This window comes from Pseudorasbora parva, chromosome 2, assembly GCF_024679245.1.
Source record: "Pseudorasbora parva isolate DD20220531a chromosome 2, ASM2467924v1, whole genome shotgun sequence".
Lineage (NCBI taxonomy): Eukaryota > Metazoa > Chordata > Actinopteri > Cypriniformes > Gobionidae > Pseudorasbora > Pseudorasbora parva.
The window spans coordinates 57,337,611-57,352,313 of NC_090173.1; positions in this window are offsets into that span (position 1 = coordinate 57,337,611).

Sequence of the window (14,703 nt, forward strand, 5' to 3'; positions counted from 1 at the left end):
GCACTGATAAACTCTTCATTACAGCACCTGTTGGGTGGGATATATTAGGCCTGCAGTGGTCAGTATCTATCAAAAGTGCTCCAAGAGGAACAGTGGAGAACCGGCCACAGGGTCATGGGTGGCCAAGGCTCATTGATGCACGTGGGGAGCGAAGGCTGGCCCGTGTGGTCCGATCAAACAGACGAGCTACTGGAGCTCAAACTGCTCCAGAAGTTAATGCTGGTTCTGATAGAAAGTTCTGATATCTCAGTTTGTTGTGCATGGGGCGGCATATCCGCAGACCAGTCAGGGTGCCCATGCTGACCCCTGACCCTGCCGAAAGCACCATCAGTGGCACGTGAGCTTCAGAACTGGACGACGGAGCAATGGAAGAAGGCGGCCTGGTCTGAGGAATCACGTTTTCTTTTACATCACGTGGATGGCCGGATGTGTGTGTGTGGGTTAACTGGGGAACACATGGCCCCAGCATGCACTATGGGAAGACTGGCAGAGGCAGTGTTTTGCTTTGGGCAATGTTGTGCTGGGAAACCTTGGGTCCTCCATCCATGTGGATTAGGGATGGGCAACAGTGGTCGAGTACTCGAGTACTCTTTTGGTTGTTTCGAAGACACGGCTTCATACGTGGGGTGACCGAGCATTTTCTGTCTATGCTCCTAAGCTCTGGAGTTCTCTCCCGGCCGATATCAGGGAAGCAAATTCATTAGTGACTTTTAAATCTCTTCACATTTTATTTTAGGATTGCTTTTATATGAACTTGATTTTATGCGTTTATTTTCTTGTACTTACATTGTGTTTATTCATTTGCTGTTATGCTTTTTTTTTATGTTGTCTGTAAAGTGCTTTGAGAAACCTGCTTTTAAAGGCGCTATACAAAAAAAATATATTATTATTATTATTATATTACTCGAACGTGACAGCGACGATCATTTTTGAAAAAGGATGATCGCCCTGACTTAAAAAAATATATGGGTAAATATGTGGGTTTTGTTATTTAAGCATGTGCTCCTGTCATTGTCTGATCCCTCCCCCCTTGTTATCTGATTAGTGTTTGAGTTCTCCCACCTGTTCCCTCTTGATTTCTTCTCTTTATAAACTCCCTGTGTTTGTCAGTTTATGGGCGATCTTTGTCTAGTCTACGTCTCCCGATTATTTTCCCCAGTTGGTATGGTTTCAGTTTTATGGTTGTCTAGTTTGTGTCTCCCCCCCCCCCCCCCCCCCCCCCTCTTGGGTTTTGTTTTGTGTTTGTTTTATTTTTGTCAATAAATTGTAATATTCTGCACTTGAGTCCTCTCACCTTAGTTTTCTTTAGTTGTAATTTGACATAATCAAGTTTAGAGTTGTATAAGTGTGTATCATTGGTATGCCCAACTTCAAATGCATACAGTACGCTCAATCTTATTCGGCGTCCTTCGTTGAAATGCTTCTCGGGCATGCAAGTGCATCCTATCTCTTTGAATGGGAAAACATAACACTGTCCAAAACTGTTCGCTAGGCTTACGATTAAATTTTATATTTAAAATCACCAATTAAATCTGACAACTGTCTCATAAATTTTGCTTGTAAACCGCTCAAATCATGATAAAATTTTTTTTTTATTTTTTTAGCCAGGACAAAGCTAAATGCGCATGCACAATCCTAAACATGTCTCAGAACACTGCCTGTTTCTATATCTTTACTAATCAACGATTGGCTCTTTCATTTAGAAGGACCATATTGACCATATTGGGTTTTGCACTTTCTCCCATTCATAAGTAATCAGAGTACAACATCTTCCTATATGTGACCCTGGAGCTCAACACCAGTCCTGTGTCTCACGGGTATATCTGTAGCCTACGGAAGAGGATTAGGACCAAGCAAAAAAAAAAGAAAAAAGAAAAGCTTCTCGAGAATAAAGTCGTTCTGTTTCGAGAAAAAAGTCGAAATAAAATCTTGAGAATAAACTCGTTGTATTTCGAGAAAAATCTCGTTATATTTCGAGAAAAAAAGTCGAAATAAAATCTTGAGAATAACGCATTCGATCAGTGTTAATTGCATAGCACAGGCCTACTGATAGAGGACATGGCAGAGTTGGATCACTTAGTCAAGCTATATTTCAGACTTTCTTTCAGTAACAAAGAAATACTATCAACTTTAGCTAATTATGGCAAAATTATATTAATGTCCTCTATCAGTATGCTTTGCAATGAAAACTGATCGAATGCGTTATTGTCAAGATATTATTTCGACTTTTTTTCTCAAAATAAAACGAGTTTTTTCTCAAAACAACGACTTTATTCTCAATATTTAATGAGTTCATTCTCAAGATTTTATTTCGACTTTTTTTCTCAAAATATAACAAGATTTTTCTCGAAACACAACGATTTTATTCTCGATATTTAATAATTTTATTCTCAAGATTTTATTTCGACTTTTTTCTCGAAACATAACGAGTTTTTTCTCGAAACAGAACGACTTTATTCTCGATATTTAATGAGTTTATTCTCGAGATTGTATCTCGACTTTTTTTCTCGAAATTTAATGAGTTTAATCTCGCATTATAATGACTTTAATCTCGAGATGCTTTTTTTTTTTTGCTTGGCCCTAATCATCTTCCGTAGTAGCCAACAATACATTGTTTGGGTCAAAATTATACATTTTCCTTTTTTGCCAAAAATCATTAGGATATTAAGTATACATCATGATATTTTGTACATATTTATTTAGTAAATATTTTGTTTAAAAAAAAAGATTTATATATTGTAGTAGGCCGAGTGCTATGCATTGCTAAGGACTAAGGATTTTCTCAATATTTAGATTTGTTTGCACCCTCAGATTCCAGATTTTCAAATAGTTTTATCTCTGACAAATATTTTCCTATCTTATATCAGTAAAAAGCTTATTTATTCAGATTTCAGATCATGTATAAATCTCAATTTCTAAAAATTGACCCTTATGTGTTGTGGTCCAGGGTCACATAAGTCTTTGGGCATACTAGCTGTAAGTTGGAGCTATTCTTTTGTTATGTGCTGATATGGAGGATAAGGAAATCTGTAAGGTTTCTATATTATTTCATTGGTTTATTGACCAGACTAATTACAATCTGGCTATGCAAATCACTGCCACGGTTAAATGGTTAAGATTGTGGACATATTGCCCACTCCTAAGCAGTTCAATAGAAATGTTAAATAAAAATCATAATTCATAGTACATCATATATTCAGTCTCCTGGTGTAAAAGCCAAAGGAACAAAAATGCCATTTGATGGAGAAAAAAAGTAGGATGCCCCCCAAATTTTAAATGATTTGTTTTTGAGAATCTAAGCATATCTGAGACTAAGTGGAACTAGACCGTAGAAGAACTTCAAGAGTGTCTCTATAGTGAGACTAAATGTATCCACACAGAGGTCCTACTTGCCAGGATCAATGCAGGCTATAGTGAGACATAAATATTGGACCCACTTACATCCTGTGATCCTTGTATTTGCTGCATGCTTCACATGATATGAAAACTGAATTCAGCATTAAGCTCAGATGACCTCTGTGTCTGTTCCTGCAAGCTTTGCTCCATGATTGTTCAAAAACCTTTTGGGAGGCTGCAGAGGATATGCCAAGCTCTTTTCGTGCATAGTATACGTGTCACTGAACAGCCGGATCTCATGTAAATGCGTATAAAAAGTACGAGTGTGCAATGTCGTGGAATTGGTACGCGTTTTTTCGCGTGCATATGATACGCACTTAATGGAGTATTATACGTACGAACCCCCCCACCTCACCACCCTAATCCTACCCAAGAGCGTGTCATATATACGCCATAAAGTGCGTATCATATGCACGTGAAAAACAGCGTATCATATGCACGCCAAAATAAGTTTTGGCGTATACATTCCACAACATTGCACACTCGTATTATTTATACGCATTAACATGTGATCGGGTTGCACTGAAGTATCACGATTTGACATCAGCCTGTCCATAAAGCTGAGTAAGAGTTTATTTTTGTAACCCACATAAAGACACAGGTAGAGTATGTAAAACTGAAGTGGGTCAGCTGAAGTGAAATTGCCCTTAAAAAGCACCCTGAGTTTGACTCCTTTTCACTCACAGCTCAGTAAAACCCTGCAATCCCTGGTAATCAGCCTCATGTGCGGTTAACCTCACTTTATAGAGGCATGTGATGACAGACCTCAGCTGCTTTCTGGAGATGATGGGCTCAGTCTCATGAAATAGAGAGCTTTCTTTAACTTCTTTAGAATGATGAGGAAACTAAAAAGAGCCCCATAATGGATGTGAAAGTTCACTGGGTCATCTTTGCTAATGACCAAAAACCTTGCACATCCACATGACTTGGTATTAAATATTTATTGGTGCCTTCTTTGAAAAAGTTTCTGTTTGTTTGTTCTTAACACATTTGACATTTAGTTTTCAAACTGATGGTGGAGTCTGATGTTCACAAAACATGAACCAACAAACCTCTTGGCCATGAGCCCACACAAATCCACATGAACCCAGGAGAGCTGGGAGCCATGTTGCTAAAGAGCCACAGGAACTCATCTTCCCCTGGTGACCTGCCTCTCAGGCGCGAAATGGAGGTCAGCTCCACGAGCTAAGCTCCTGCTCCGTTGACCAAACATGCAGGAAACACTGTATAGTTACGGTTGTCACTTCTCCAGCCTCACCATTCTTCTTCCACTCCTTAAAACATAAGTAGTGCAATTCTTTCATGCTTGTTGGATTAAAGGACAAGACAGAAACACAATCTCCGCAGACAATCGGGTTCCTCAAGGGAAGAACTGAAAAGCATAAGATGCTGCAAAACACATCTGGACGCCAGTCTCTTGGGAATGGATGTAGGATGGAATGGGTCTAGACAAAGATGAGGAAACAGGGCCTCAAGGAACATGATACAGCATCCCACTCAGGAAAAGAGCCCAAGTCGGGCTAGATAACCCAGTGGATGTGGCCTGGCTTGTTTTATTAAGGCATCATGTTTAATTTATGGAGCCTCACTCTAAGAGAACACATGTGGCAAAGGCGCCCCTCATCGCCATCATATTCGAGAGATCCGCTTCCACAGAGCGAGTCCCAAATGAGGACACCTCTTGGTAACCGAAGGGAAATCCACATGGATGCTAATGAGCTCACAGTAGAATGGGTGTGGGTTGTGTGAATGTTTCCTACCACTTTAATGTCACAGTTAGGAACAAGGACTAGTTCACTTTAAAATTAAAATGTCCTGATCATTTCCTCACCCCCCATCTTATCCAAGATCTTCATGTCTTTATTTCTTCAGTGGAAAATACATTTTTTGAGGAAAATATTCCAGGATTTTTCTCCACATAATAGACTTCAATGGGGACCAACGGTTAAAGGTCGAAATCAATGCAGTTTCAGAGGAAGAGCTCCAGAGGCTCTGACCGATCCCAGATGAGGAATATAGTCTGATCTAGAGAAAACATCGGACATTTTCACACAAAAAATAACATTTATATACTTTTTAACCACAAATGCGTAACTTTGTGTGTTCTGCTTCTTCACGGCGTATGACGCCATCACGTCGTAAAGGTCACAGGCATGACATAGGTGGAAATACTGACCGAGTGCCGAAAAAATGTTATTTTCGTAAAAAGTGGGTTTGATTTAGTATTTGGCTCCCAGCCACCTTCTGTTGTAAATGCATCCTGAAGGCACACTCACATCAAGAATGATAACAATAACGAAAGATAACTATATTAGCTGATAAATTGAGCCAGGATCACCAAGATATCCAGGCTTAATCCCTATTTCTTGTTTTGTGCAATAGGCCCTTGTTCATGGACTTTCCGTGTGTTGTCACTTGTCACATGTCCCTTTGTTCAGTCAACTCATCTGTCCCTGTGGTTACCCTCGTTAGTTTATTTCTGTTCAGCTGTACCTCGTCAATTAACTCGTTTCTGTTTGCTATTTAGTTCCCCTGTTTCCTTCAGTCTGTAGCTGTGTCTCATTTCAGAAGGCTGCGTCCTCAGGAGGTCGCATTCGAAGGGTGCATACGTCATAAGGCCGTCTCATTTCTAAAAAGTGAGTAGGACACTCCAAATGCGACCTCCGAATGCGTCCTTCTTTCACGGGATTTCGGAGTGTGCATGAGGTGTATCCTTCATGGCTAGAGATAACCCACAATTCTTTGCGTCTCCGTTAACAACCGTCATTTTTTTTTTTTTATATTATATTATATGAAAAAACGGCACCACCGCCAGATATACATGCGAGCGTATGTGTGGTGTTTAAATTAAGTAGTTCAAGCTTTTTTTATTTTTTTAAGCTCTATTACCTCAAAAAGATAGTTGTGGTAAACAGGATTACAACTGTTTAGTGCATTTTAAACGTTTAGAACAGTACATTGCTGTCAAGACAAGAAACATTTTATAGTCATTTTCAAGGTATAAATAATTTTCATTCATATAACTGGCGTGAGAGCGCAACGAGGCTGAACTTGTTGGCATAGCAACGTGATACTTCCTGCCTGTGTGTCCTACGAAGGACGTCTCGTTTAACTCTGATTGAGGACACTCCGTATACTGCATCCTACACAGGACGTGTCCTCCGGAGGACGCAGCCTTCGAAATTTAACGAAATGAGACACAGCTTGTGTCGAGTCTCGTTGATGTATTTGACTCACCAGAGTGTCCTTTTTCATTAAACTTTGTGTGAGAATTGTATGTACCTGTCTTCGCCTTCCTGCCTGCACACATCTGTGACACTTTGCACATTCGTTTTAACACTGGGTCGGTACGTCCACCTATGTCACGGGCATGACCTTTCTAACATGATGGAGTCATACGTCGTGAAGAGAACAACAACGAAGTCGTGCATTTGAGATTAAAACGTATATAAATGTTTATTTTACTTTAAAAAATGTCCGATGTTTTCTATAGATCAGACTCTAGTCCTCATCTGGGATCGTGTAGAGCCTTTAAACCTCTTCCTCTGAACCTGCAAGTTACAAAGTAAATTAAGTTCTTTGATGCCACACTGTCATTTGAGCCTTTTGTACAGAATACGGTTCAGAATAAGGTTTTTTTCATCTTAGAAACATTGCGCATATTCGACCTATGCTGTCTTTCTCTGTGGCTGAAATATTAATTAATTCTTTAGTTTTTTTCACAAATAGATTATTGTACTGCTCTCCTCGTTGGAGTATCCAACTCTTCTATTAACGGATTACAATATCTGCTAAACTCTGCAGGTAAAATTTTAACTGGGGCCGGTGAACATATAATTCTTATTTTGGAGACGTTACAGGCTTCCTGTCAGGTATCGTGTAGATTTTAAAATCTTAATACTAACATATAAGGCTCTACATGATTTAGCTCCCCTGTATCTAACCAATCTTTTAACTCCTTGCACGTCAGCTCGTAATCTGCGATCTTCTGAGTCTGGTCTATTTGCTGTTCCTATCTATCCAAGAGAGCTCCAAAACTGAGGAATTCTCTCCCAGCTGACATCAGGGAAGCAAAATCTTTAGATGTTTTTAAAACTTGTCTTAAAAAACTTGTTTTTGTATTGTCTTGTTTTGGGGTATTTGTCTTTTGTAATATTTATAGTATAATACTCTTTTATTGTTGTATTTGATCTTGTGTAAAGCTTTTATGTTAAGCACCTTGAGAAATACATTTTTAAAGGCGCTGTATAAAATAAATGTATTATTATCTTGGAAGAGAATGGGGGTGAGTAAGTTATCAGAAAATTTTCATTTTGAAGCGAACTAATCCTTTAATGTGTGAAAGTAAAATGTCACCTTAGGATGTCTTTGGTAAAGGACTCAAATCTTTATCATAGATCAAGTGTTTTATTTGTTTGTATAGCTCCCACTCTACATTGCAGCAATCTCCAGAAGCATTTCCCATTCACATCTGGCATCTCTCTTTTTGGGGGCCTTGGGCACTTACTTCCTCTCAGGGTCAGTGGACAAGCATGCTTGTTTTGATGCTCGTGCCTATTTCTGCATTCCGTTAAATCACATTCAGTCCTTTTGTGTTTCCTTCAATGATTGGAAGGTGCATCAACTGTTGTATAATTTCAGCCCAGGCCTTGCCGGACACACCACCTCAGCAGGGTGTCACCTCTGAAAAAAAGAGGACGTTTCCGAATAAGGTTTCGGCCTCAAGGGTTGGTTTCCAGACAGGCAGCTGCCATGCGGCCTGTGTGTGGTTTTGATATCCGCTCTGTTGCTCTACAGGAAGCAGAGGTCAACAGCAGGAGGAATCATCTGCTGATCATCTGGGATGCAAGATTGCCGGGCCCCTGTTTTCCCCTGCTGTTGAAACATTTCTGCAACAGCACACAAATGTCAAGAGACCAAGGAGGATGTTTTCCATCAGCTGGGTCCCAAATATTGTAATATACATGAAGGTATACACCATTAGGAAGTCATTTGAGACCACAAAAGTAATAACGATCCATGTCCATGGAGACAACTCAAAGGATATTCATTATTGAGAAGGAAGAGGGGTCAACGTATCTGCAGCCAGTTATATTCTGCACTAGAGTTTCTGGAGGTGTGCACCAAAATGAAACGTTCAGACCGTGATAAACATCTGACTACAATTAAAAGAGACTCTCTAAAGTGTTAAAAGTCTAGATTCACACTGCAGTTTCATGTGGTCTTAGTGCATTTTTATTTTATTCAGGTCATTGGTGGTACGGTGGTTCAGTGGGTACCACTGTTTCCTCACCACAAAAAGGTCCGGCTGAGCCAGGAGGCCTTTCGGCGTGGAGTTTGCATGTTCTTTCCTTCAGGTGCTCGGGTTTTTTCCACTATCCAAAGATATGCAGCAAAGGTGAATTGAAGACACTAAATTGTCTGGTGGTGTCAATACATATCACCCCTGTGATGGACTGGCCCATCTGTCTAGGGTGTTTCCCCTGCCTGAGACGTCCCCAGTGGAGGACAAGAAGTTTGGAGAGTGAATGGATGTGATACAGATATGTTTTGAGGAAAGAGAGAAAAATGTGAACAGTGCTGATAAAATGAGTCGCAATGCAATATTTTTTTTTCTTTTTCTTTTCTTTTAAAGAATCTCTATTAAAAAATACTTTTTTTGGACCACCACATTTTTTGGAATCAGACAAAAAAATGAGATAGACCAGTTCGAAGTCGATGGAGTCAGCAAAGTCAATTTTGAGAAAGATCGAGTTCACAAAATCACCTTAAAATCCCTGGTCATAACGCCAAATTCAGCTCACACCAAGGCAAAACCCATATCTATAGAAAACAAGGCCCAAGAATTTAGTATTTTTCATGTCAATACATTGTTTAGATCATAAGACATTTAGTTATATTTATATTTTATTCATATATTCTGCTGTATCATCTGTAGTGACACCGGGACTCAGTTGTTTAAAAAAAATAAAGTGACATGAAATGACATGTAAAGGTAGCCTAGAAATCTAGACGCACCAAATCTAATATGCCGCGCGAGTGTCGTCTAGCAACTCTCAATACCCTTCAGAGCTGTAATCGCCAAACTCTTGCCGGGCCAATCACATCGTGTATAGAGTGGGTGGGCGGGGCCATAATGATGACGGCCGAGTTGCGTTTGCGTGCTTCTAGTAAACACAGAAACTGGCGAACGGCGGTCTTTCGAATCAGCTTTGACTGCGACTCTGGAAGACTTGGAGTTAAGCTTTTCTCTGAGAAAAGAACAAAGAGCGGCACTAAAGTCATTCTTAAAAAGGGAAGATGTGTTCGGAGTTTTGCCGACCGGATACGGCGAATGTCTAATCTGTCAACAAGCTCTGCTTCACCTTCGTTGCTCTGGTTGGTGTAGCGCTATCCTATCGCGTGCAGAGGGAGTTTGAAAGACAATCGTTTATCCGCCCCTCGGATTGAGCTGTCAATGGTGAGTTTCCAGACCAAACATCTTGATGTGGGTCTGGCTTGTCAGGCTAATGTAAAGGCAAAAACAATGGATTTTTTTATTCACCAATCAATTTTCCGATTTCAGGTTTTTAACCAAATAGGTTTTTGTTTAAAGATGATTCTGAACTATGTTATGAAAGATATAATGGAATTAATTGATATATTGCTTTACTTTATACAATATGTGTGTAAAACGGCCACACATATGTTTTCCCATCCAATGCAATGTGTCTATACACTGTCTCTAACGTGTTAATGGAGCAACATGAAATGAGAAAACAAGTGTAAAAATTGGGGGTAATAGTTGGTAACATTTTCATAATAATATCTAATCTTTCATAGGAACATTGATATGTAATTTATTTCCCTATTCACTTGTTGTGTCTCCCATAATGCCAGATAAACATAATTTAAGTCCCGGACATTTATAAAAGCAATGCCCTGCTCTGTAACAGAAATAATTTTTTTGATTAGAAACCCCATAATATTTTCCCGAGATGTTGATTTATTCAGATTTAAATTATAATTACAAAATATATATACATAAGAGTGGTGAACATTAATGTCTTCTGTTTTTAAAGACCAAGAAGAAGTTCTTGTCCTGGCGAAACATCTAAACATTTGGTATATTCCTGGGTAATTTAATATAGTTATTTAATATAAGTATTTATCCCATAATAGGATAACTGTCTATACATTAAGACTTACTGTAGCGCAGGGGATCTAATATAATGTTACACATCAGGTTTTTCCCCATGAGTTAACCAAACACTCACTTTACACAATATAAGTGCACATACACATACTCGTTTGTTTACATTAGTGTGAGTTTGAAAATCACATTTCCATTGGTCAGACTTATACCATCAAGAATTCACTATGAATATTCACAAAGTCGGAAAGCTGTGCTTTAAAATGATACCAAACTTGTGCTGAGGGAAAGTGCCAGACTCATTTTGGTAGCACGGGTCAATAATGTATAAAAAATTCAACGCATTTACGTCAAAATTATGAAAACATGATGCTGCAAAATGCCAGCACCAACAGGTAATTAATTTGCTTGTTTGGTGATTGTCAATGCTGACAATACATTCATCAAGTTCAGAGTGAGTTCTGATTTTGGGACACTGACAAGTGATATGAAATGAATGAAAATGTAATGCATGCCCACAGAATTACTGTACATTGAACTTATATGAACTTATAGTGACAAATAAACTAAACACATTTAGATTATATGCACAAACATATAAGCAATTTTGAGCTGGTACTAGACGGAGACAGAGATGCCAAATTTGCTGTGGTTTAAGTTGAGAGTTTAAGTTTAAGTTGGCCAGACCAAAGGCCAGAAGCATTGACCGATGATTAAACACTTTAACTCATATCTACAAAACCTTCCTAGAGGTTTATCTAAAGGGAGTAGGCTACAAGACTAGCGTCATGGTTTTAGAGTGTGCGGTATTTGGTTTAGTTTTAGTTGAACTGAAACTGGTTTGTCTTGTCAGAGATGCCAAATTAGGCTTCTTCAATGCAGATCTAAGCAAAAACAGTGTTTCTCTCTTTTCAAAGTCAGAGTAACAGCACAGGTAATGTGTTGAAATACTGAAGCTGTTGATGGAAAGTGCCAGTTAAGGGCAGCAATAGATCAATGTTTTATGGTCAGTAAAGATCTTCCCCCAGCTCCCGGGAAGTCTACGAACACGAACATTTCCTGTCCTGGCTCTTTTTTGAAACAGTCCACGTCTCAAGACATTTCGTATCACATCCCTCAGCCCACGCCAGCTCTCTAACTCCACCAACCTCAACCCTTGATTCACTGCCAAAGCAAACACTTGTCCATGGGCGGCCTTGGGCTTGTTCCTATGGCAACTGCATGAGGGCCGAAGCTCTGGAGATGAAGATTCGGATCAGCAAAATAAACAAAAGGCCTGATTCAGAAGAACCTAAGAGCTTTGGAGACAGAAGCAGCTTTCTGCAGGACACCCGTGCATTGCTTTCAGAGAACTTAGCCTGTCGCATTAAATAAGTGCAGCGATATTAACACATCCTGTCAATCAAGGACGTCAGAGGAACAAAGACACTGTGTAGTAACTGTAATTACCTCAGCGGACTGTTGAGGCCATCATGGCGCCTCTACAACAAAAATATACACTTCAAAAAAAAATTAAAATGGTATTTTTAGTTGAGACAACCTAATCACAATTGCTAAATCATTTAAATGCAGGTCATGCTCACAGACTCCTACAATGGAAAAAAAAAAGATTTTTACTGCTTGTTCAAACTGCTTATTTAACATGAGCTAAAGCAACACAACTGCTATACATTTTGTCTAAACTTAATTTGTGTTCAATCCACTTGAATATTAGTCAAATTGAAGTCAAACTTAATCTGTTTGTGTTGTTACATGAATGATTTGTGTTGCATTTAACTGAAACTGAACTTGTTAACTGGCTTGTTAGTTCCCAGCATGCTTGGCATATGGCTACATCAAGTATCAATATGTAAAAGTGTTTTTTTTAAAGAGGGGGGTGAAATGCTATTTCATGCATACTGATCTTTTTACACTGTTAAAGACTTGGATTCCCATCCTAAACATAGACAAAGTTCTATAGACAAAATTCGTCACGCACAGAGACCTTGCACACTGAGTCCGATGCGTATTAATAAATGCGTTACGGGGGAAAAAACGCAAAACAAGACAAAGTGACGTCTAGTGAGGATGATTTGTTTGTCCTGAGGAGATATTGTTCATCCACTCCTGCGATTGCGTAGAGAGGAGAGTTTCCCCTCCTTATCAAGCGGGATCATCCAGACCGACCGATTCAAAGTGTCAGTTTGATGCTTTGCTAGCGATACTGGAGCCACATATTAAAAAGAACACCACTAATTTCCGTGAATCAATTGATCCCGAACACCTGGCAGTATGTCTATGGATCCAATCACACACACACACACACACACACACACACACACACACACGCACACAGCTTAACAGAGACTTGATGTGCTATAATTATAGCTATGATATAATATTTGTGGTATTTTTGCTAGAATAATATGTATGGTTACTGAGTTTTCAAAACGTCTCCCAAAATGCGTTTTTACAGATGTGAAAACGCAGAAAATCGAACCTGTTCCGAATTTTTTTTTGACAGACGAAAGTTTCGGAGGCAGTGTGCAAGCATGATTGATATAACGTGAGGTCGAATTTATTTTTGGACGTGCGTAAATTTCGCATGCGAATTACGGACTCAGTGTGCAAAGGCCTTAAGTGGAAGCATATAAAATAAAACAAATCAAGTGAAGTAAACTTTATTTATATACTTTATTTACTTTTACAATGACAATTTTTTCAAAGCAGCTTCACAGTGTTAAACAGGACAATATTGAAACAAAATTTGATTTGGCTGTACAGTCGTTCTGGAGAAAACAATGATGTTATCATCTTAATTTAATTTATCGTATAGCGACAATGTTGGCAGATCTGTAATATAGTTTATACAATTCATTAAGACCTAATTTATTTATTTTATTTAGATATTTAGTTGAAAACTTAGATCGAAATGTTAGTGTCCCCAACTAAGAAAGCCAAGCCAAGCCAAAAACAAGCATATTTGGCAAAAATAACCCATTGGAAAATTTTGATTGGGGGCCCAATAAATGTGTGTTTATGATTACCCACAGCCTAAACACAGGCACGACTGCATAATGATTACCACACATTTACAGACACTCCTCTAAATGTCCAACATAACTGAATATTAAACACTAACACAAACTAACAACATCTTTCCCTTTACTGAAAAAAACATCAAATAACACTTTAATCCCTAGATTTACTCTCTTAATGCAGTCCCTTGCAAAGCATGCTGGGAACTACAAATCGACTGCCATGTCTGTTCGTTTCACTCAGCAATGTTAAGTTGACCGAGCAAACGCTTATTAAGTAAAGCTGTTAATACTTATTATTAGTAGAAACAACTCAGTAAATTTAAGTTCATGTAACAAGAGGTTTTTTAAGTAATGTGAGCAAGATTGATTTGAGTGCAACTAAAAACAGTGAAAGTTAATTTTTTGTTGAAGTGTGTAAGAGAACCTGAAAAAACTATTGTTTTGCCTGTCCTACAATAAAACCAATCACAATCAAAAGAAGCAGGGGCCTCATTTATAAAATCTTCATAGATTTCATCCAAAAAGTGTACAAGCACACAAAAGCTAGATTTTTTCGTACGCACAAATGTTTTCAGATTTCTAAAATCATGTGTACACCAAACCTGTGCAAAAATCCTTTTATTAACCCAGTCAGTGGACGATTGTGTGTACACGCAGCTCCACCCAGAAATCACCATATATGGAGCTTACAATGCCTACGTTAGTTTTACTATGCATATTCTCATCTGCATATCATTTGCATATGTATATTCATCCACGTGATACCATGTTTAACCCTGTCAAAGTTACAAGACATTGAAAAATATTAGATACGGACTACAAAAGCCATTTGTGCCATCACATTACATTTCTGAAAATCATCCAATATTTTATGTTTTCAAATAAATATATCACAATATCCATAAAAACAAAACTGTATAAAATACTTCGCACAAAGTTTTTAGAATAGAGTCTATTAATTAATTTCCATGGGCCAAATAGTATTTTAATTCCAAATATTTCGTTAATTTCAAACAATTCAAATCAAATGCAGTTGCTGGTTATGTGAAAATATATTTTTGGATGTATAGGATATTTTCAATGGAAACCGATAGACCTACTTATATATTGCAGTGTAAATACAATAGTCTTACCATTTTCTTCAAGTTGTATCCT